This window comes from Lepidochelys kempii, chromosome 5 (genome assembly GCF_965140285.1).
Source record: "Lepidochelys kempii isolate rLepKem1 chromosome 5, rLepKem1.hap1, whole genome shotgun sequence".
NCBI classification, from domain to species: domain Eukaryota; kingdom Metazoa; phylum Chordata; order Testudines; family Cheloniidae; genus Lepidochelys; species Lepidochelys kempii.
The window spans coordinates 100473059-100488503 of NC_136384.1; the positions used below are offsets into that span (position 1 = coordinate 100473059).

Here is a 15445-nt window from a genome sequence, read left to right on the forward strand (position 1 = left end):
TGACAGATAGGTATTGTATCAAACATCCTGTATGAAAGCCCTGTTTGGCACAGGGATAGCAACCTATTTAACTTCCTGTAATCTCAAAGAGAAATATGGAGCAACGGGTGCCCTTTTCTTCATGCAGCTCAAGAATAATTTAACACAGATTTTGATACAAGATGCCTTACTGATAATGTTGTAATTTTTGGCACTGAACTGCAAAATGTTATGTCATTTTACCAGGAACAAGAACAATTTGATTTTACAGAGACAACAAATGAAGCACAGTAACTCCAGGTGTGCCAATTCAGTCACGCTTATCAGAGCTGACTGAATTGGTGTTTTACACAAAACACTGGGTTAATTTATGAAACCCAGTGCACATACTTGCATTTTCAAAAGGAGATCAGAAAAGATTTCAACATAGCTGGGAGATCCACCACCTATGAAAACACTGTATCTTACCAACCATTGACTGCATACTTGGATGTGGGGAGGCTGTTTTATTCAATATGCACATTTCTAAAGCACTGATCACTGTAGTAACTAGAAGACATACATATACACACACTTGATATTAGCATCCGTTCTATCCCCATTCTGCAACTCTTGCATCTTGTGTTACTTTCCTGAATTAAATCCTTTTTCATAGCTGTCTTCCATGAGAAACATCAAGGCCTCCTTCTACCACCATTGTTAATGTGGAAAGGCTTGCACAAAAAGTCTTGCATTGTACCCTAACTGTAGAAAGGTCAGGTCTCACTCTGATCTCTGGGGATAACACATATCAAATGACTGAGCAAGTGGTCTGAATATAAAGGAGGTAACTGAGCGAAGTCGAACACACACATCTTGCAGAATTCTTCTATAAAAGAGGAAAAGGTTGGCTTCAAACAAAGTGCAAGAAAAGTGCCTCCATACAGTCAAACGCATGAGATGAAGCTATCAGCACCCCAGCACATCCTCTGATCCTGCTAATACAGGCTTTTGGGCAACAGTAAAATAAAAGAATCTAGAATAGCACATGAGAAGATCAGGAAAATCTAATTCATTACACAGAATGTGGGACTGATGGGTCACTAAACACTTCCTGGTTTACGGCATTGGGAATCTGAAACTGCAAAAACAGTGTAGTTAAGGAATACAAGGTCCTGTATTGCATGAATACATTAGAATACTAGAGTCAGGAACTCACACAAGTATGGTTCTCTTTGCCCCTGCCACAGTAAATAAAGTTTGTTTTAAAAAGGTTTATTTTCATAGGTTGCCTATTTTTATAAAACTAGATGGTCCAAGATGACTTGTGTGTGTGCCATTTAAAATGGAGAGAAAGCGGATGCCTAGCCTATTGCACAAACATAAATAAAAAGGTAAATTAACATTTGCCCTTCTGAAAATACTACTCTGGTATTGCAGCCAATATCAGTGTCTACGTAAATCCTGATTTCATCAACTAAATAAGTTTGGGAAGACGGTGCCATTTTCATTTGTGCGCTTCACTTAAAAATCAGCTCACATTCTTTGCTTTAATGAAATCTGTGCTTGCCCCATTCTCTACCCCTTTGGGATTAGATACTTCATGGTTCCACTGAATTAAAATCAAGGTCTAACATCAAGTTAATATCTGATACAGTCTCTTGAAAGACTAAGGTGTATATCCAGCTTGCCAGTGCAGAGGGATATATTGTGCAATACAGAAGAACTCTTACTGAAGTGATCCACCCTCATCTCCTTTTGCCCCTGCTCCTTGCGCTAAAAATTGACTAAGAGTTTCATTGCTGTCCTCATTTTTGTTCCAGGATCACTAAAACTAACCATGTACTACTACTTAGCTGCTCTAAATTTCTTGGAAACTGAAGTGAGCAAAGTGACATTTTTTCCTAGGCAGACCCTCAGCACATAATTCATTTTTACATGCAGCAACCTATGTGAACCTTCGGGTAGGTCTACACTACCCGCCGGATCGGCGGATAGTGATCAATATATCGGGGGTCGATTTATCACGTCTAGTCTAGACATGATAAATAGATCCCTAAGTGCTCTCCCGTCGACTCTGGAACTCCAGTGCCGCGAAAGGTGCAAGCAGAGTCGATGGGGGAGCAGCGGCAGTTGACTCACTGGCGTGAAGACACCACGGTAAGTCAATCTAGGTATGTCGACTTCAGCCATGCTATTCTCATAGCTGAAGTTGCAGACCTTACATCGACTCTCTTCCCCCTCCCCTCCCCCCTCATGTAGACCAGGGCTTACTGTAGCCATTTGAATCCTATTCTTGCTCTCTAGACATTTAACTGCATAAACCAGCTGAACAGATCCTGAATAAACTGAAATAATAATACTCTGAAATATTTTCAGTGTACATTAAAACAGTGACTGCTGTATAAGTTGCCCCTTCTATTCTTAACTTGTACTGTACAAAGATTTAACAGGATTGTCAAAAATAGTGTCCAGGCTGAATGTATTATGTGCTAAGAGACAATACACTGTCAAAAAGAGTATGCCATAAAGTAAATTATGAAAAATTCTTCTCCCTCCCTCCCACACACATTGCCATTTGAATGATTGGGTTCTCTCTCTGCTGAGACTTTGAGTTAGTCAGGGGCTCTGGGAATAACCCTAGTGAGAGCCAACCACATAAGCTACCACCTAAGCCCACAATGAACCAACTAGCTCTGCCTCTGAGCAGCACTGTGTTCCTGATGCTGCATGTGCTGTAGACAGACTAATGATGGGGTCTGCATATATAATATTTGGCCACAGGCTATCACAGCACATGCAAAACTATTACAGACAGCCCCGCAACCTGAAGCAAATACTCACCAACAACCACATACCACACAACAGAACCACTAACCCAGGAACTTATCCTTGCAACAAAGCCAGTTGCCAATTGTGCCCACATATCTATTCAGGGGACACCATTACAGGGCCTAATAACATCAGCCACACTATCAGAGGCTCGTTCACCTGCACATCCACCAATGCGATATATGCCATCATGTGCCAGCAATGCCCCCCTGCCATGTACATTGGTCAAACTGGACAGTCTCTACGTAAAAGAATAAATGGACACAAATCAGATGTCAAGAATTATAACATTCATAAACCAGTCGGAGAACACTTCAATCTCTCTGGTCACACAATCACAGACATGAAGGTTGCTATCTTAAAACAAAAAAACTTCAAATCCAGACTCCAGCGAGAAACTGCTGAATTGGAATTCATTTGCAAATTGGATACTATTAATTTAGGCTTAAATAGAGACTGGGAGTGGCTAAGTCATTATGCAAGGTAGCCTGTTTCCTCTTGTTTTTTCCTACCCCCCCCCCCCAGATGTTCTGGTTTAACTTGGATTTAAACTTGGAGAGTGGTCAGTTTGGATGAGCTATTACCAGCAGGAGAGTGAGTTTGTGTGTGTATGGGGGTGGGGGGGATGTGAGAAAACCTGGATTTGTGCAGGAAATAGCCCAACTTGATTATCATGCACATTGTGTAAAGAGTTGTCACTTTGGATGGGCTATCACCAGCAGGAGAGTGAATTTGTGTGTGGGGGGGTGGAGGGTGAGAAAACCTGGATTTGTGCTGGAAATGGCCCATCTGATGATCACTTTAGATAAGCTATTACCAGCAGGACAGTGGGGTGGGAGGAGGTATTGTTTCATATTCTCTGTGTATATATAAAGTCTGCTGCAGTTTCCACGGTATGCATCCGATGAAGTGAGCTGTAGCTCACGAAAGCTCATGCTCAAATAAATTGGTTAGTCTCTAAGGTGCCACAAGTACTCCTTTTCTTATTACAGTGTGGTAAGACTCCTCACAATAGAACTGCTAAACAGGTTCACAAAAACTAATATCATGAGCACATGGAATACACAATCAACCTTTTCAGATTTTGCAAATAGATCATTTATTTTCTAGATGTATTTTGTTGATCCTGAATTTAGTAATACCACCAAAGTCCATCTGAAATCCAAAAATGTACATCTAGAGACTTGAACTGCTGATTTCAATAGACTTTGGATAGTGACAATAATATAATTGCTAATGTTACTGATAAAAAAAATACTTGACCAGATTTTTATCTCTGAATACATTATGCTAGAAGAAATGGAGGGTTATTTTGGATTTCAGCTGATGTGAATGAGATCAGAATCTGGCCTTCAAACAATAGCTGACTGCCATGGAAACATCCCACATGTGCTACATGTTAGGCAAAGCAGAATGAGATACAAAAAAAACTATGGGCCTTACATAAGCCCACAAAATAAAATAAAATTTGGCCATACAGACATCTATCCCTGGTGCTCCATAACACTGCAATGGGTACTCAGATGCCGTATGAGCTGCAGCATTTGGACACAACAGATTGAATTAAGGCTGGAAGAAAATAAAGCCTAGATCTGAAGTTCTTCTGGGAAAAGAGCTTTTTGTCCTTAACTCTGAATTTCCTTACTTTAGTAGGTTTAAGTCAGGCCATTAATGTAGCTCTTTTAAAATTTAATTTCCTCAGTCAAGTTCACAATGTTCTCTGCTAATGCAATAAAAGAAAAATACAGACTGCAATAAAACTCTTTCTGGTAAAAAAAACAAACAAACAAACAAAAAAACAGTATGAAGTAACTGCCCTGTTCTTAAAAATTCATGATCACAACTAGATTAACTATTGTTGCTTCTGTAATAGCTATTTTGAATTTCTGCTATTAGTGGGTTAACGACTCTAATACTATGAATTATGAAATTAGCTTTGGAATAGGTGGGCCCAACTTCCATTGGGTGGACTGGACAGATACCTAGTTACTCAAAATCTGAATTTGGCCCTTTAGTTTTGTTTGCATTCCAATTAAAAATAGCAGACAGACACTTAGGCTGGTCAGATGGAAATTCATCTTGACATATGTTAACTAGAAACAAACAGGAAAATGACAAATATCCCATTCCCTCCCCCTATTTTCTGTCCAGCTCTATTTAGCATTTAAATATTGATTTTCTTCTTCAGAATACTTTAAAACCAGTTACTCAATCCTCATAACACTCCTGTGAGGCATCTAAGTATTATCTGAATTTTAAATTGGGAAAATTGAGGCAGAAAGGTTAAATAACTTGCCATAATAGGAGAATGTAAGAGCAGTTTTTAGAACTCAGAAATTTTTCGTTCCCTCACCAGCAGTCATATCATCTCTCTTACTCAGCAAAATGGAGGTTGAGGCTATTTGACTCAGAATTTTCCAGAGAGCGCTACATAAAAAGTCCCCCTTTTCTCTTTTTTCTGGAAAAGCTAGCACTTGAGAAAATAATAAAAAAAACTAAAATACATCTTCTAGTACATTTGCTCGTTTCTAGGTCCTTAGCATTTTGATTGACAACTTTTCGTCATTTGTAAAACTGCTCCTGTCGAAATAGTACATCTAATTGCTTAGCATTAGATAATTAGATAATGGATGTTTTGTTTCAACACTGCCCAACAGACTATTCATGCACAATGACATAATTCTCCCAAATGTGTAAAGATACATGCCAGGTCTAAAACTAAGCTACTGCATACCCAACAGATACACCACATCGGGTAAACACCTGGAACACAAGCCATCTAAAACTTTGATTTCAGCACTGCAGGTAAGCGTGCTTGCCTTCCCCCTCTCCCCCCTTTGAGGCAAAAATTTCAATCAGAATGTTCTACAATATGAGACCTTTTTGTCTAAACCAAAAGTCTCCAGTTGGTCATCCTCAAAAACTCCTTCACATGTCCCTTTTCTACAATACATGTAAACCTGATCATCAGAATTTTTCAGGTGATATTTGAAATGCTTAGTACAAACAAAATTTGTTTCTATACAAGGTGGAGGACACACAAATTCTGGATAAACTGGGTTCAGACAAGGTTTTTTTTTGTAATCCCACATCAATTTAGTAAATCTTTCAGTTACACGATTAGAAGTTTTTATACAGAAGCACATTGATAATTACTGGAATCTTTTGCTCACTTTTGATCCAAGTAGGATAGGAAAAAAACCCAAACCATAAAATTAGGACATTGTGTGGTTTTGCAATCCCCTTTGGGGAATTTTGGTCCATAAACTCACACGCTAAATAGATGCTGCTCATCTGGATAGGCTTTGCCCTCTGTGAGGGTTATAATATGGACAACAGTCGGAGATACAAGGAGACCGTTTAGAAGTCTAAAGCAGCGGGTCTCAAACTGTGGGTCGAGACCCTGTTTTAATGGGGTCACCAGGGCTAGCGTTAAACTTGCTGGGACCCAGGGCCGAAGCTGGAGCCCCACTGCCTGGGGCCAAAGCCCAAGAGCTTCAGCCCTGAGTGGCAGGGCTCAGGTTACAGGCCCCCCCACCTGGGACTGACACCCTGGGGCTTCGGCTCCCCTACCCAGGATGGTGGGGCTCAGGCTTTGGCCACCCCCACCTGGGGTGGCAGGGCTCAGGCTGTAGCATTGTCTTCGGTTCCCTCTCATGGGGTAGAGTAGTAATTTTTGTTGTCGGGGAGGGAGGGGGAGATCACCATGCAAAGACATTTGAGAACCCCTGGTTTAGAGCATGGTGGCTGGAAGGGGGCTGGCTGGGGAACAAGACTATGGCTGTGGTGGGTGTGGAAAGTGAGGATGGTTAAGGAATATTGTGGTCAGGTAAAAACTAGTCAGCAGAGGTTTAGGTGGGTGGCAAGTGGATGTCAAGTGTCAAGGAAAGAGCAATAGGAAAGATATCTGGAAGAGGTGCAGGTCCCATCCTCTCAACAGACTACCAAAACCCTATGTGCATGCACACCCATTTCCTACCAGCCTTCTTCCTCCTGACAGGTGCTCTGTTTTTCTGATCTGGTCTTGCTTGATTCAGCAGCGAGTGGAAAAAGTGACCAAGTTCACTGTTTTACTCATCTTCAATCAGAAATTTCCAAAGCTGCTTACAGATGACTCTGACATACAAGAGCGTGCTTTGTGTGCGTGACACAGGATGTAAAGATTTCCAGGAAAATCAAGGTCTTGTCATTGGCTCTGTTCTCTTAGAATACAAGTTTCTCCGCTTATGTTAAACTAACATGCTTTGTTGGGTAACTGGATTATAAACAGTTTGGAAGGGCCAAAGGGTCTGCACTACTTTGTAATAAACATCTATATCACCAAGATATTATTAGATTACCTATCAGCTCTCTTTGATGAATTACTTCACCTGCCTTGCACTCTGAGGGACAGAAAGGATGGTGTTGTAGTTAAGACACTGGACTGGGACTCCCAAGATAGTATTCAATTCCCAGCTCTACCATATTCTTCCCATCTGACCTTCAGCAAGTCATCTACTCTATCTGTGCCTCAGACAGCCTCTGTAAAATGGATAATCCTTCCTTTCGCTCATACTTTGTCTGTGCTGTGTATTTGGATTATAAATGCTTTGGGGCAGGGAGTATTTCAGGTGTACATCTTTTACAATGTATCAGTATAGTGCCTACCACAAGGATATTCTGATCTCAGTTGGAGCATCTTGCCAGTACTAACAATGAAATGTTGCCTAACTTTACTTGGCTTCTGTGTCATCTGAGAATTAGTTCAGGGAAAAACAAACTACTACCATACTGGTACCCATTTCCCAAAGGGATCTGACTGCTTTAAATTTAATTACTGTTAATATACATACATGGCCAGAATCATTCCTCAGATATGCACCTACACTCCCCCCACCCACCCAATTTCATCAATTGTTTAAATATTTGCTCATTTTATTAAAAAACAATCCGATTTTCAGTTCAATCTTCATCTTTAGCACAAAAATCTCTAAAAACTGCACAATTCAACTCTCTCCAATGTCTGTTACATTATTTCAATGTCTTTCATATCTTAGTGTGTAACATACATGATGAAGCTTCCACTTTTTTTTGGACAGTTCACATTTAAACAGTTTCTATTAATATTTATGGAACTGTAATTATGTCTATTGGAAATTGAGAATCTGTGCTGTGCTTTAATAATTTATTACTTGAAGCAAAGAACAACAGTGTAATGAATAGCATGATGATTAAGAATAAAACCAAGAAATTTAGGTCACACAGTTATCAAACTGACTCTGATCCATTTTCTATTAACAATAAGAAATAAAGCAATGTTGATTTACATTGATTTACATCATGAAGTAAAGCTGGTCTCAAAGGAAAACCATAGGAGAATACTAAACTATAGGAAAATACTAATGGGCCCAAGAAGAATAAATTGATTCAGTGAGGTAGAATGCTTTATATTGGTACTGTATACTTGTATTTTTTTAAGCTTGAATATTATACATTGGAAATACGTATTTTCATTATATACTTTATCTATATAATTAACACTAAAAGAAAAGGAGTACTTGTGGCACCTTAGAGACTAACAAATCTATTTGAGCATAAGCTTTGAAGTGAGCTGTAGCTCACGAAAGCTTATGCTCAAATAGATTTGTTAGTCCCTAAGGTGCCGCAAATCCTCCTTTTCTTTTTGCAAATACAGACTAACACAGCTGCTACTCTGAAACCTATAATTAACACTGACATTTTAAAAATAAGTTTAGCTTTCAATTGTGTACTATTGCATAATCTGAAGAAAACAGTATTTTATACTGAACCAGTATCTATTATTCTCTTTCTCAGAGTCCAGCATTGTTTGTATAATATATTAAATGGCAAACATCTATGTTAAAGGAATATTGAGACTAATTTTAAACAAGATCATACAAAGGCAGGAAACACAGAAGTTAAAGGTATTTGTCAACTTGAAATCTAGTCACTGAAATAACAAATTGTTAAAAGCAGTTTGTTAATAAACTTGCCTCCAAATGCTCCTTGTTAGTTTTTGTGACTTTACAATCACATTTTTCCCCGCCTTTCAAGAAAACATTCTTCTCTCCTGCTGTTGCTGTATAAAAGACCCACACAAACCAACAAGAGAAAAACAGAGTAAGGATCTATTCCTGAAAGCTGATCTGTGTTGGTGGCCCCCTTGAGATCAGGGTCTAACAGACTGCACAGAAGTCCTGTGAAACATACAAGTAAAAGTAACTGGCAATAAGATGGAGAAATCCACCCCCCCACCCCCCAATTTCTTTCAGTTACAGTAAAATTAGAGTGTTACTTATTAAAACCGTAGGTAAAAAAATCATCAGGACAAATGTTCTCTTTTTAAGTTCATGATGTCTCTAGAGTACCAACAGCAATTTGGCCATTGGGTATTTTATGGTTTATCTTGTCACAAATTTTCATTTGAAAAAAAAAAATTTTTTTTTAAGTGAAAAAATGGCCTTTTTATAAAAATTCTTCGTTTTCCCAAAACTGAATTCCCTGCCCCCCCAAAAACTGGAAAAACAAACAAACAAAAAAATAAACAAAAAAACCACCACACACATACCCGGTTTTCCCTCCTTTCTTTCCTATCTGCTTTCCCTTTTTCAGTGGCAAACTGGAAAAAAGGGGGGGGGGGGAAGGGCAGTGGGGGAAAAGGGTACGAAGGAAGAGAAAAAAACTTTAGGATTTTGATGAAAAATGGACAGATGAGAAAACTTTTCAAAATTTGTGAGAAACATATTTACTTTTTTCTACCAGCTACACTAAAAATATAAATATGTTTAACTAGAAAAACAGCAACAGGAAATGCTTAGGTACACAATGCAGCCAAGTTAACATAGCCATTGAAACAATAATGGGATGTCTAGTTTAACATTACACTTCTACCTGAAATTTGTTTATCTACAGCTCCACACAACAGCTAAGACTAAAAGAGCTGAAAGATTGGATAATAAAAACCATAGGTGTAGTTCTTGAAACTATTTTTAACTTATTTTTTAAAATTGCCCAGATTTCAAGTGGGTGTTTAACTTTTGTAATTCCTAATTTGTTGTTGAGCCTTAAATATGCATTAAAGTTGATGGAATAATGTTTGCCGTAAGATAAGGGAAAGATCTATAGACTGTATATTAGGATACCACAAAGGAAGCACATTAGTCTCTGCTAAAATTCCTAGCAGATGCCTAAGGCAAATGTTTCAGAGTTCTTAACTATTATATATTTTTAAATAAATATTTTCCCTAAACTACATAAGTGAGAATATCCTCCTTGTGGGTGGGCCCATGAGGCCACGAAGAGCCCCATTACAGTCAAATGGACTCCATGTGAGTAGAAGGGTCCATCCACACACAGATAGTTGCAGGATTTGGGCCTTAATCTTTAAAGTCTTGGCCCTGCTGTTAAATAGACCAGACAGAGATCATCATCCGAAATCTGGCACACCTCTTGTTAGCTTGCCCAAGTTTTAACTCTGGGATTTCTGTGAGAATTTCTGTCAAGTATCATATTTGTTTTAGGGCACTGGCTGATCTCTCCTGAAACACAACTTCCAACCTTAATTTTTTTTATTTTTATTTTTTTTAAATAACTGTTTGTTTGGGAATAAGCTCATGAATTGTACCTGGAATGGAATCAGTGTCTAGACAATTTGAGAGAGCACCCTGCTGGGTACGTACACTGATTCAGGGTTTACACTGCTCAGGACTCTCAGCACTCCCTTTTTCCTCCTGAATGCTGACACTAATGAAAAAGTGGCGGCTCAGGAACCATTTGTAAATGTGGGCAATTGACATTAGTTTAGTAATGACTTGATTACACAAGACCTAATAAAAAAAACACACCAAAAAAAAAACGTTACCCAGTACAATAATTGGGAGAAGGACAAAAGAAAATACCTGCATACATCCACCTTCCGTTGTGGGGAGCTGTTTCAGTATTGCCAACTCTTGCAATTTTATTGGGAATCTCATGATATTTGGTGTTTAGCTCATGGAATACTGTGATTACATGAGAATCTCAGCTTTCATTTAAAAATAAAATCAAAAGTTTCTAGACTTCATGATTGCAAAGAACAGTTTGAAAACGTAACCCAAGTGAACTCCAAAGTTTCAAAAGCCAGATAGCAAATGCAGTAAAAGCGGTTTTATCCAGCACTTCACCAACCGGAAAGTTCTATAAACCAACATTTCTGATGTCCATTGAAATGCCGGTTTATAGTCTGGTTGGCATGGGGCCAGCCAGGGGAGTGCTGGATCTGTGGGCTGCTCTCCTCGGGCAGCTCCCCGCAAGCAGCAACCTGTCCTGGTTGCTCCTAGGTGGAGGTTTGGCAGGCGGCTCCGTGTGCTGCCCCCGACCCAAGCGCTAGCAATGCAGCTCCCACTGACTGGAAACTCCAGCCAACGGGAAATGCCGGGGTGATGTCTGCAGGCAGAGGCAGTGCACAGAGCCACCTGCCACACCTCTGCCGAGGAGCAGCCAGGACAGGTGATTGCTTGTGGGGAGCTGCTCGAGGTGAGCGGCCCCTAGATCCAGCACCCTGAACCCCCATGCTCCAACCCGCTGCCCCGAGCCCCCTCCTGCACCCAAACTCCCGCCCAGAGACCACGCTCCACATCCCAACCCCCTCCCTCTTAGTTAACTAGCATTTTTCACTTACCACACCCCCTATTCCCCCCCACCATGTCCCAGATAAAACAGCTTTTATTGTAAAAAGGATATAGAAATTATTATTTCGTAAAACCCTCATGGCTATTAAACTGACCTCATGATTTTTGAACACTTGTGGTTGACAATACTATCGTTTCCTAAAAATCACTGCTATAAAGCGCAGTTTTTCCTCCTTCCTCAAAATAAAACTGTCTCAGTTCCCACTCAAGGACAGGAACCTATACAAGAACAAACATATGAGTAGTTGAGCAAATAGTTAACTAGACAGCAGTATGCGTTCTACCAGGTAACAACAAGGTACTTCAGGGTCTTGTGTTTACTATTCTAGTCCCCCCTCACCAACCCATTTAGGTTTGTCATCAGGATCCCACTGAAGTTAATGGGAATTTTGATGAAATCCTGGATTAGACTTTTCTTTGGTTTCACCTGCAAATTTCAGATTCTAATCTGAATTCAACCCAGATTCAAATTTAAAGTCATGATCGCCTGAAATAGCTGAGTTTCACTTGATTCCATGCAAACACAAAGTGATCCATTAATTATAGAAAATAAACAGATGCAGATAGCTGCTCTTCCTCTCCCTCCCCGCCGCCAGTGGCATACATCAAGCAAGACTTTGGCTCCAGATACAACTTAATTTTAATACATCTTGACGAAGCTTAAAGTCTGATGTTGCATCATTTGCTACTGTAACCCTATATTCCCTCAACTTTGTATATAATATGCTGTACACATTATTTAATGGAAAACAGGTATTGTAATAAGCAATCGCAATAAACAAGAGCAGTGTTTTCTGAAGCAAGGGGTGCGTCTACCTGAGGGGGGAGCATCGCAAAACAAACAAAAAACAACCCTAGCTGGGGTGAGATGGTGAAAGTGGGAGCAGACTCACCTCTCAGTTGTCTACCAGAGTCTCAGATTTGGTTTTACAAATTTGTCTACCAGAGTCTCAGATTTGGTTTTACTCTACCTCCTACGATTGCGAAAGTAAACCTTTAAAATGTGAGTCACGTGCAACTGACACATGAATGTCTTCTTGAATTTGCAGCGAGCCTGAAACAAGCAATCATTCTGAAGTGAGAGTTTCCCCAACTCCACAATGAGTTCTAACCGAGATGTCAATGAAAATACATGAAAATGCAAACAATGTTAACTACTTCACTGTTAATCAAACCATGCAGAAAGGGAGACGAAGTATCATTCTGAAAGTTTAAGTGATTGTTCATACTGGGTAGGCCTCTAACACAGAGTTGGGCAAACTACGGCCCGCAGGCCACATCTGGCCCACAGGACCCTCCTACCCGGCCCCTGAGCTCCTGGTCTGGGAGGCTAGCCCCCAGCTCCTCCCCTGCTCTTCCCCCTCCCCCACGCTGCTGGCATAATGCTCTGGGCAGCCAGGGGTCAGGGCTGTCAGAGGGCAGGGAACAGGGGGGGTTGGATGGGGCTGCGGAGGGCAGTCAGGGCAGGGGATGGTAGATGGGGCAGGAGTCCCGGGGAGGGCCGTCAGGGGACTAGAAGCAGGGTGGGGATGGCCACACACCCCCTCCCCTAACTGGCCCTCCATACAGTTTCCAAAACCCGATGCGGCCCTTGGGCCAAAAAGTTTGCCCACTCTTGCTCTAACTGGTATGTTGGGTGAATGATAACAGAAAGGCTGTGGATGGGGTAGGAGTCCCAGGGGGGCCGTCAGAGGACAGGGGGGGTTGGATGGGGCAGGAGTCCCAGGGGAGCAGTCAGGGGGCGAGAAGCAGGGGAGGTCGGATAGGAGGCAGGGGCCAGGCCATACCTGGCTGTTTGGGGAAACACAGCCTCACCTAATCAGCCCTCCATAAAATTTTGGAAACCTGATTGGGCCCTCAGGCCAAAAAGTTTGCCCGCCCGTGCCCTAACACCACATGGGCAGGACTGAAGTGGTAGCAGTTGGTTTCATTTTTCTGAAGGACAGGCTCATCTTTCAAAAGTTTGAGAGCCACTGAACTGGTGTAAGACAGCATCACAATCTGCATTTCAGTCCTTTTTGCCAACCTTCATGTGTATGAATAAATGTTATTTTTGGTTTGGGGTAAAGGGGTAAAAATCAACACAGACATTGTAGACTCATAAGATGATGTACATACAAATATAAAATCTATAATCTTAGGGCTTATCTTCACTACTGTGCTAAAATTGGCACCACTGTATTGATGTAGCGGCCTCGATGTAGCGCGTCTGGTGAAGGCGCATTATGTTGATGGGAGAGTGCTCTCCCGCCGACATAATTACTCCACCTCAGTGAGAGGTGGAAGCTATGTTGGTGGGAGAGTGTCTCCCACAGACAAAGCAGTGTCTACACTGCGCTAAGTTGATGCAAGTTATGTTGCTCAGGGCTAGTGTTCCCTCTAATTTTTCCCACCCATGAGTGAATGAATTTTTTTGTGCGCACCATTATGGAGGTGATGTTTGACATATCACCTCCATACTGGTGCACATTAAATTCATGTGGTGGGGGTGGGGCCGAGGGATTTGGAGTATGAGATGGGGCTCAGGGCTTGGGTACGGGAAGGTGAGGGCTCCAGCTAGGGGTGCGGGCTCTGGGGTGGGGCCGGGGATGAGGGGTTTGGGGTACAGGCTGCCCTGGGGCTGTGAGGGAGAGGGAGAGAGAGAGAACGAGAACTCCACCCAGCTCTCTCCCCACACAGCAGCACCTGGGCTGGGGGGGGGGAGGGGAGAAGCAGCTCCCGGGCTGGGTTGGGGCCACAGGAGGGAAGACTCCCCCAGCCACGGCAGGTCTGTGCCAGAGCTGGGTTGGGGGCAGGAGAGGGGCGCGTCTCCCCCCGCCGTGGCAGGACTGTCCGTGCTGGGGCGGGGCTGGGGCCATGGAGGAGTGCATCCTCCAGCTGCGGCAGGTCCATGGCTAGGCTAGGTTGGGGCCAGGGCTGGGGGAGAGGACGCTGCATGGCGCTTAATAGGCTGCTGCATGGTTGAGCAGCTTAAAGGGAACTTAGCTCAGGGCACGGTTTTTTTACACCCCTGAGCAACGTAACTTACATCGACTTAAGTGGTGGTGTAGACAAGCGCTTAGTAGTCAAAGACCTGCTTCTCTGCCCTTTGTGACAACAATAAAACCTAACTCTGCCTTTAAAAGCCTCAGGGCTATTTTTTACAGTTAAATTTAGGCGACACTGAGAAAACTGATGTTTAGCCCTGCCCGCAACATAGAATACATGCTGAGAATACATCATGATTTGAAATATAGTTCCAACAAGAAACCCTTTCACATATAACAATCAAATTACTGATTCTTGTTTTAATCTAATATTCAGTTTATTTCTGTCTCTTTTAAACAAACAATCTGTTTACCATTTTCTGTACACCAGATTCTTCTTCTCAAAGCTGTGATTGTGTAATTAACCTTTCTGACAATTGGGGGGCGGAAAAGAGCGCCTGGATTTCCAGATGGGACACACTGGTGCACTCTGCATTATCGCTAATGGCAGAAACTCAGGACATGCTCACTGCAGAACGCTAAAGAAACAGTGCCCTTTGTTAGAAAAGCGTCTGACAGTGAGCATGCAGCTGACTGTTAGATCACCCTGTTTTACTTACAAAGCACAAGCCATTTCGGACACTCATTTATTAAACAAAAGGTAGCATTCATGTTCAACAACAAGACTTGACTTGACAGGTGGCAGCAAACAACAAAGTGCTGTGAGGGATGCCCTTTCTAGGCTATGAGCTCATCCCATCCATGCTGCTGTTTTCTCATTGAGCTGTTAGGACTCCTACAGAATCCAGTTTTCTTCTTCAGTGGACCTCTTAGAGCCCAGGGAATCTCTCCTATTTCCTCCTTTGTGCTCACTCTCCCTTTCACAGCAACGTCCCTTATGGCAGGGGATCCATCCACTGTCACTAATGCCATCCTCCCAGTTGGACAGAGCGGTTTCTAAGAGCAAGTACAGACAGTCTCACCCTCCTCTTGCAATATGTTCTACTCCCAACCCTTCCA

The 15445-nt window shown here is 41.9% G+C and overlaps 1 protein-coding gene and 1 long non-coding RNA gene across 10 annotated transcripts in view; both read right to left on the reverse strand.

The window, feature by feature from the left end:
- The window catches only part of PIP5K1B (phosphatidylinositol-4-phosphate 5-kinase type 1 beta), a 166832-nt gene that overhangs the window by 55790 nt on the left and 95597 nt on the right, over window positions 1–15445 (reverse strand). The gene's annotated exons all lie outside the window — the stretch shown is intronic.
- Window positions 8830–12042, reverse strand: LOC144930564 (uncharacterized). The gene is made up of 3 exons (XR_013635843.1): window positions 11555–12042; window positions 9359–9409; window positions 8830–8869 (listed from the first exon to the last, which is right to left on the reverse strand). It is a non-coding gene; the product is annotated as an uncharacterized LOC144930564 (long non-coding RNA).